Genomic DNA, 8,951 nt, shown 5'->3' with positions numbered 1-8,951 from the left:
TCGCTGCTTCATTTGGTAGAAAACAGTTTAATGAAATCCATAAGGCATGTGGAGTGGGGGAACTGGGAGAATATTTAACTCTCACAGTGCTCCCGCTGACTGAGTTCTTTCCTGCTGTGTGACCTGCTGAGTTTCTCTAGACCCCAGCATCTGCAAATTTTTGTCTGATCTCGCGCACTTTTGTCTACTGCCCTGTGCTGCTGTTTTTCAGCTGGAGTTTCAGGTTACTATCCAGGTAAAAAGCTTATGAAACACTGTCCCCAAGTCAGAAAGCCAAGGTTTGCCCATAGAAAATGAGTAAATTTTGGTCTGGTTCTCAGAGGCGCCAATAGCTTGCAAAACCATCTCTTTCTGGGGCCTCATTTCTGTGAGGGGTGCTTGACAATATGGTGACCCTCTGCCTTCCCTTTACAGTGGACAAAGTACAAATTTAAATCATTTCATATATGTTACATTCCAAATGTAGTATTGCATGACAATAATGGAACCTTTACCTTTGCAAGCATAAAGGTAAGGAAATTGTAAGAACCTCTTGATTAATGTTAGAGGACTGCCTGCATTACAGTCATTGAGCAGGGTCTGGAAGCAAAGGAAAGGGAAAAGCAGTACAGTGATGTAATGTTTAGTTTTATAGAATAGACAAAATTTATAATTACTCAAATTAATTTAATCCTGCCACTTTGTCATCAAAATCTTGCTTGATCCTCATTCTTGTCTGGCTTGAGGGTAGCACAAGATTCCAAAGCAGGTCGGCCTTTAAAATGACAACTGACCAGGAGAGAGTAGCACAATGTAGGATACAAATTGAGTTTTAAGGCATGTTTCTTTTTTTTTTACATAGTTCATGGGTTGAAAGGCCAGTGAAGTTGGGATGTACAAGTATAGTAAAACCCCTGGTATCCAGCTCAAGGATTGGTGGTTGCCAGATGAGTAAATTTTCCAGCTGGTTGAGTTTGAAGGTTGTGTGATTGGTGAACTGTGGCTAGCAGGCGTCAATTTTAAACTTTCATATATTTTACCTATTTATAACCATATGACAGTTTATTTTTTTTGCTGGTTGCTTGAATTCCGGATAGTGGGGATACTCAGTTCTGGTGACTTACCAGTTAAACTTAATGGAAAGCGTGTTCATCTCAGCTGCGAGGTACACCTTGCAGTGGAATTGAATTATTAATTTTTTATCCCCCGTCTCAAATTAGGGCTTAAAGCGTGGTTAGAATATATCAGCGATTACAGGTTTAAAAAAAAATATATTTTTCACGCTATGAACCATATTAACCAAAATACACACAAACATTTCCCTCTTGAATATACACAGTGTCATTTTCTCCCCTTTCCCCCCCCCCTCCCTTCCCTACCCACTAAATGTTCAATGTATACATTACAATAAACCCATTAAACAATGTCATCACACAATGAAAATAAATAAGAAAATTATATCGTCTACTTTTACACACTGGGTCAGTTCATTTCGTCTTCTCATTCTTTCATTTTAGGGGTCCGTGGTAGTAGGCCCTCTCTGTTGTGTTCCATGTACAGTTCCCAAATTTGTTCGGATAATTTTTTTAAATTGTATGTTTTTTTTTCCAATGGAATACATTTATTAATTTCCATGTACCATTGCTGTACTCTCAGGCTTTCTTCCGATTTCCAGGTTGACTTTATACATTTTTTTGCTACAGCTTAGGCTATCATCATAAATCTTTTTTGTGCTCTGTCCAAATCGAGGCCAAGTTCTTTACTTCTTATATTACTTAGAAGATCTCTGGATTTTTTGGTATGTTGCTTTTTGTGATTTTATTTAATACCTGGTTTGGATCTTCCCCAAACTTTTCCGCTTTCTCACATGCTCAAGCGATTACAGGTTGATGGCAAAAGTGAAGGTGATTTGAATTGATGAGTTTAAAATTTTTCAGTGTTTTACACAAGTTCAACTTCCTTCACCATAAACTTGGTACAATCGCTGTTGGCAGTGGATTCTCCAGCACCTTTCTCCTGTGGGTCCCACAGCAACTGCTGAGGCTTGATGCAAAGTGCTCCAATCGTTAGAAGTTTGGAAAGTTGCAAGCACAGTGAGGTGGTGCATATAAATGGAGAGCAAATCTGTAATCAGTCAATTGCACACTGATCAGCCCTGCAATTTGTTTTTCCGTCCTGTTGCGTGTTCGTGCACATTTTGTTACGCTGAGATCTTTGCAGCAGTCCACTGCAACCAATAATCAGCTGTACATGCATACCATCCCATTCATGAACCTGTTAACATTTTATCTGCTCAGGATGATGGCTGCCTCTCCCGGTATCCCAATGCAAGCAATGAACTATATAACACCAGAGTCTCACAGCAGGTTCACGATGGGAACATTTCTTTACATCCCCTTTATTGTAAAACTGGATGCACAAAGCAATTGTGGAACTTCTACCAGTGAAGAGCTCAGCAAAGGGGCTTTGCTCTTTCAGCTTGTTGACTTTGTCTGCTTGATAAATGTCTCGAGTCCTGGGTGAAATGATTTGCACGCTTTAGCTGTTCTATTGCCAATAATATCTCATCAGTTTTCTGCTGATGTCATATTAAAATGACCATGTATTTTTAAAACAATTTTCTCACAAAAGCTCTGACTGTTATTGAGCATTAGGCACATTAGATGCTGTTAATTAGAGTCGTAGGTTCACAGAGTCATGGAACGATACATTACAGCAACAGGACCTTTGGCCCAACTTGCTGACTAAGTTACCTGTTTTACTTAATCCCATTTGCCTATATTTCGTCCATATCCCTGTAAACCTTTCACCAACCTGTTCAAATGCCTTTTGAATCTTGTAATTCCACCCCACTCTCTAGCTTCCTCTGGCAGCTTGTTACATCTCGCACTACTCTCTAGGTAAATAAAATTGGCCCTCAAGTCTTTAAGTCTTTCCCCTCTCAACTTAAATCTATGACTGGGAAAAAGACAGACTATTCATATTTATGGCCTTCATGACTTTCTAAACCTCTTTCAGGTCACCCCTCCTGGAAAAATATGGCGGGGAGAGTTTTGCCTGTGATATTCTGGGCTGTGTCTACTACGTTTTACAGGGCTTTCCACTCAGAAATATTGGTGCCCCCATACTAGGCCATAATGCAGATGGTCAGCAAATTTTCCACTACATATCTGTAAAAGTTTGCCAGGGTTTCCGATGTCACACTGAAACTCTGCAAACCTCTGAGGAAGTAAAGGCGCTGATGAGCGTCCTTCACGATGACATTCATTTGTTGGGTCCAGGAAAGGTTTTCTGAGGTATTGACTCCCAGGAATTTAAATTTGCTCACCCTCTCCACCTCCCCTAACCTTTGCATTGCCCATATCGTAACTATGACCCTGGCAACTGAGCGATTTTGATATTTTACTTGTACAGTGAAATAACTTGTCTCCTACTGTGCCATATTAATTTCATGATTTCTGTAATAGAATTATAACTAAGCTTATTAAGTGTGTTCTTGCTAGGTTTTATTTTCTCTCCATTTTGGACCTCTTGACACAGATCTCCTGCCTCTAATCCACTGGTTCTCAATCTTTTTTTTCCCCTCTCACTTACCACTTTAAGTAATCCCTTAGTAACCACAGAACAACTATGCCATCCTATGCCAGAGGTGCTATGTGTTTAGTAAGGGATTACTTAAAGCCCACCCCACTGACAAAAGACAAAGGAGAAAAAACCCAATACCCAACCCCAACCAACCAATTTTCCCTTGCAACCGCTGCAACTGTGTCTGCCTGTCCCACATCAGACTTGTCAGCCACAAACGAGCCTGCAGCTGACGTGGACATTACCCCTCCATAAATCTTCGTCCGCGAAGCCAAGCCAAAGAAGAAGACTTAAGGTGATAGGTAAGTGGAACAAAAAGAGGTTGAGAACCACTGCTCTATTATAATCTTCGAACTCAGAAGAGAGTGTGACTGTGATAATTATTTAGATTGCCTCCATGATGACCATGGTATTGGCTTGATCCATCCACAATGTGTAGGACGGAGGCTTACGGAAGGTAGAAACTCACCAAAGATATGGATGAAAGCCATTACTCCAAGACATTAATGCCCTTTTCCTCTAACCACAATTATAATCCGACCCTCTGAATATTTCCAACTGTTTTGTTTTGAGTAGGTAAGGTAAAAAAAATCATTGTCAGGGAGTTTTCCCTTAAATTATAGAAAGACAACAAAATGTATTAAAAAAATATATATTTCAAGTGCTTGTAAACTGTTTTTGATAACAAGCTTAAAATTGCAGGAGTCAGTTCAGTTTTTGGATATATTTATTGCTGGTGGAAGAATTTCTTCCTTGAATTCTGAAAAAAATGTTCAGCCGACAAGAAAATGTTGATTCAAGAATTTGAGACCAACAGAACTGAAGGAATGAAGAAAACAAATGGGTCTTTGACAGTTTTTTGGGGTGAAAACAAAAATGAGGCATTGGCCCATAGAAGCTTTTAATTATTTTTGCCACAGTGGATGGTGACAATTATTGCTGCCATGGGTGGCAAGAGAGATTGACTTGTTCTTATGCCATGATGGGTGGAAGGAAGTTTTGCTTCTTTTATCACCAGGATGTCCAAACCCAAGGTTATGGCTTTGGGCTTAAGTTTATTTTGTTGAAGGTAGCAGGGAAGACAGACAAAGGCAGGGTATCTTTCCCACGAGGAAGGAAAAAATATCAAGAGAGGTCTTTCACTCTTCTGACCATCATAAAGGGCTTTAGGAGGTTCAGTCACTTTTGCAATAAAGTGAAGTCAACTGCTAATGTTGTGCTGGAGAATGCAACTGTATGGAGGCAAATGTCACCTGATAGGGTTGATGTGTATGTGCATGGAGCAGCAGGTACCAAGGGGTAGTCTCTCGCTTCCACCTTAGTCCTCATCTGCTGAATGGGGATTGGCCAGATTTAAAATGAAATCACTCTGGTTTTCTCCACACTGACTTCAGATGTATAGTTCCTGCATGGTCTGATTTGGGCTTGTTTCTACCATATCAGCTAAAAGGAAAGCTGCATTGCAAACTTGGTTGAGAAAGAGTTGGCAACAAATACTCCTTATGTTTCGCTGGTAGCTGGCATGTGGGATTTATAATGTGCAGAACTTATCAAGAATTAATTTGATAGTGGGAAAGTTGATATCTTAATGTCAGTGGGGGAATATAAAAGCTTTTAATTGGATGTGTTTTATTGCATGTCTTCTCTCTCTTTGGCTTGGCTTCGCGGACGAAGATTTATGGAGGGGGTAAAAAGTCCACGTCAGCTGCAGGCTCGTTTGTGGCTGACAAGTCCGATCCGGGACAGGCATGTAGACCACTGGTATTACATGGAGTTGATGCTGGATAGTGTTGCTTCAGATTTACCATTGTTCTTGATCTTCTCTCTAGTCTATGGAGCGTATATGTACAGTATTTGCATAGGATAGGTTTCCCCAATAGCAGGCTCCATCACTTCATATTTGCCTGGCTTCCATATCTCTGTTAATTCCATGGGGGTGGGGGGGGGGGGGAAGTAATAGCCGTGCACATTTTATGAATGTTTACTTGAAAGTTTTCAATGTACTGAACATTGTGGGAGGAATCAACTGAATAGAATATATTTGTGCTATTCAGAATAACAAGCCCAGCGTTATTCTTCAGAATTTGCATTTTAGTGGTGATATTGTATTGTCTGCAGTGTGTTTAAGGTCAAAAAATGATAGAACCTAATATTTCTGGAACCATTGTTGCGATTTCTTGACCTCTTTGCTATTTATAAAAAGCAGGATTCTATGTGCTGTTTATTGTTAAATACTTTTTAAAAATGCTCTCTCACTTTCTTCGATTTCTCTTTGTTATGAACCACTAGTTTATGTGCCTCTTACATTTTGGTGGGAAGAATTAGAACACCTTTCTCAGCATTACCTAGTGGCAGAGTTAGTACAGGGACAGCACGGTCAGCGTAGGGGTGGCACAGTAAGCACAGTGGTTAGTGCAAAGCTGTTACAGTGATCGGGACCGGGGTTTGAATCCACTGCTGTTTGTAAGGAGTATGTATGTTTTTCCTGTGTTTACTTAGGTTTCCTCTGGGGTCTCCAGTTTTCTCCCACTGTTCGAAGCATACTGAAGGTTGTAGGTTAATTGGGTGCAATTGGACTGCATGGGCTCATGGACCAAAAGCAGTAATTCAAATATTAACCATGGGGCCACTCCACTTCATACACCACTCTTCCCTTTTGGTTTCTGACATTTAGACATCAGGACACCTAGTTCAGGATTTGCCCTGCATTATATTGGATGTGACTTGACAAGGGACTTTTAACCGTCCTGAATTGGTAGCAGGTTTGAGTGAATGTGAGCAGGAACAGCAGATGTGTGTGAAAGGGATGTGATACTGAGGCTGGTTTGGAGAGTAATACCTTGTCTATGGGACCCATCCCTAATCCAACCCAGAATCTTTCGGTTTCAGGATACTTGGGACAATTTCAAATTCATCATGATAGGGTTCTTGAAACAGTCCTTGGGAATAACTGGGAAAAGAGATGACCAATAATGGTTCTGAAATCATCAATTCCAACTTGAAAATCCTTCTGAATATTTAAAGTAGAATAAGCCTGTTAGCATAGCAATTAGTGCCACATTATTACAGTGCCAGCGAGCCCAGTTCCAATCTGGCGCTGTCTGTAAGGAGTTTGTACCTTCTTCTTTTGTCTGCATGGGTTTCCCCCTGAAGTTCCGGGTTCCTACCTCCCTCTAAAACATACAGGGTTGTAGGTTAATTTGGGTTTACTTGGGCAGCACTGGTTTAAATGACAAAATCAGCCTCTAGCATGTTGTAAATAAAATAGACCCAATAGATTCCAAGCAAATTGTTCCATTTTGTTTATTATATTGGAATAAAGGACTGTTTGATGTGGTTAAGAAGTACTGCCTTGGTGACAAACCAATTCAGGACCAAGTATTGGCCCAACACAAAAAAAAGTTCCAACAATGCAACATGGTTTAGTGATGTACATTATTTCTAATGTTAATTTGAAGTATAGTGTGTTGGAAGCTCTGAATTAAGTGTACTTCAAGGGAAGTAAGGGGGACAGGGCTATGGTGTAGTGTGTGTCAAGGCGGGGAATTTGGTTTCTGGTTTAGAGGATACAGCAGTCACCTGAACACAGTGCATTGTGGGCAAAAATGCCTTCACTGGCACACAAAGCTTTTGCACTCCACTGTCTCGGCCCCTCGTGCAAATGAGCTGTCCAGGATTGCCTGGCACAAATGATTGAATTTCTTGGGATTTATTCAGGACCACTGAGATCCATTACCTTGGTGCAGATCAAAACTCCAACCAGGGATTTTTAAAAGCTATTCAAGGGCAAGAGGGCCATGAATATAGTCTTTTTTTTATAAAGTGCAAAGTAATTGCTGTCTGTGTATACATCAGCATGTAAGGCCTGTTGCCAATTAGAGCTCAAGGTAGCTGTCTAGCTGCAGACCAGGCCACTGTACAATCAGGAAGTTTGTAACTCACTGATAGACTGCATTTCTCATGATGAATCATAATTAAGATTAGATGACTGATTTGTGCAAAATTGTTTTGCAACACAGCAGTAATTGCAGAATATCTGAGTGTTCCTCTGGTTTTTTTTCTTGCCCAGACTCTTACTTGTGCCGATTTTGAACTTGCTCTTTTTTCCTTGCTAAATTGTTGGTAGTTTTATTACTTGTTGCAAGCTGTTGAGACCAACAATGGCTCACGATTTTGCACCCACTGGTTAATCCATCAGTCAGCAGCCTTCTGGTTGCTCTGGCAAGCCACAACACTCCAGCCTGGGTGCATCACTGCTCCCTTGACCAGGGTTCAATTGAAACCTTATGGGCTGCTTGGGTGGAGTCTGCACCTTCTCCCTACGACCACATGGTTTTTTCCAGTTGCTCCCACTCTTTTCCTACCTCCCAAAAGATATGAGGATTGGCTGCTGGTAATTAACCCTAGTGAATCGAGGGATTGATGGGAATGTGGGGAGAACAAAATAGGTGGTACGTAATGTGACCTGGGTATTCTGAGAGGCTTGTTTTTCTGCTGTATGTCTCAATGTCTCTATGAATGCTGGTGGATCATGTAATCATGGGAGGATATCACTGTGGATCCACTTCTGGCTCTAAACCTACACTTCATTTGATACAGAAGCTCACTGCAGCTATAATCAAATCTAATGCCTTCTGCCATATTTCAGATGAATGTTATTGGGTAATATTGCTAGGCTGAGGCTAGAAAGCTATTATATTTTCTTGGTTTACTTGTGCAGCTCTTTAGTGGTAAAGGAACCCAAGGACAAGCTTGGATTTCTATGGTGCCCTTCAAGTCAATCACTACTCACGGTTGTTATGCAGGAAACATAGCAGGGAATCAGCAAGATCTCACCAGCAGAACTGTGATTATAACTATTTGATCCTCCTTGTTGATATTGGACAGAACTGCAGGAAGAGTTTAGTTGCTTTCCTTCAGCATCACACCCATGGGTATTTTTAAGTCCACCGAAGAAAGCAGAGCCTCGGTTCAAGGGATTATCTGAAAAATAACTTCTCTGGACATTGCAACATTCAAGACGTTGCATCATTCAAGTATTGCCCACAAGCATCAGCCTGGATTGTGTGTTCAAACCACTGGAATGAACTTTCTGACTCAGACATGAAACAGTAAAAAAAATCCACCGAGGCTGCATTAGTTTGAATTAGAAATCCATCTCTGAGTTGGGTTAAAGCTTGTAGTCTGAGGGATGGACAACAATGGAGTCAAACAAGAAAATCTGCTGGTTCTGGAGTTCACTGGAGTACACGTTTGCTGGATGGATTACATCTATGGTCAACATTTTGAGCCTGAGCCCTTTGTCAGGAATCTGGAAAAACAGGTAGATGCCAGAATTAAAAGGTGTGGAGGGGAGAGGAGAAGCGGAAGGGGGAGGAAACATGGGC

General features: G+C 40.9%; 1 protein-coding gene across 13 annotated transcripts in view; it reads left to right on the top strand.

Annotated features, from left to right (window-relative positions):
* Window positions 1-8,951, top strand: part of elf1 (E74-like ETS transcription factor 1) — a 309,211-nt gene that overhangs the window by 208,495 nt on the left and 91,765 nt on the right. The window contains exon 1 of one of the 13 annotated variants that reach the window (XM_069893443.1): window positions 8,679-8,887. The exons of the other annotated variants lie outside the window; for them this stretch is intronic. The gene's annotated coding sequence lies outside the window, so the exon portion shown is untranslated. Of the gene's footprint in view, window positions 1-8,678; window positions 8,888-8,951 lie in introns of those variants that run through there. 13 annotated transcript variants of the gene reach the window in all.

The sequence above is a fragment of the Narcine bancroftii genome, chromosome 8 (genome assembly GCF_036971445.1).
Source record: "Narcine bancroftii isolate sNarBan1 chromosome 8, sNarBan1.hap1, whole genome shotgun sequence".
NCBI classification, from domain to species: Eukaryota; Metazoa; Chordata; class Chondrichthyes; order Torpediniformes; family Narcinidae; genus Narcine; species Narcine bancroftii.
This window is presented reverse-complemented; position numbering and strand designations above follow the sequence as displayed.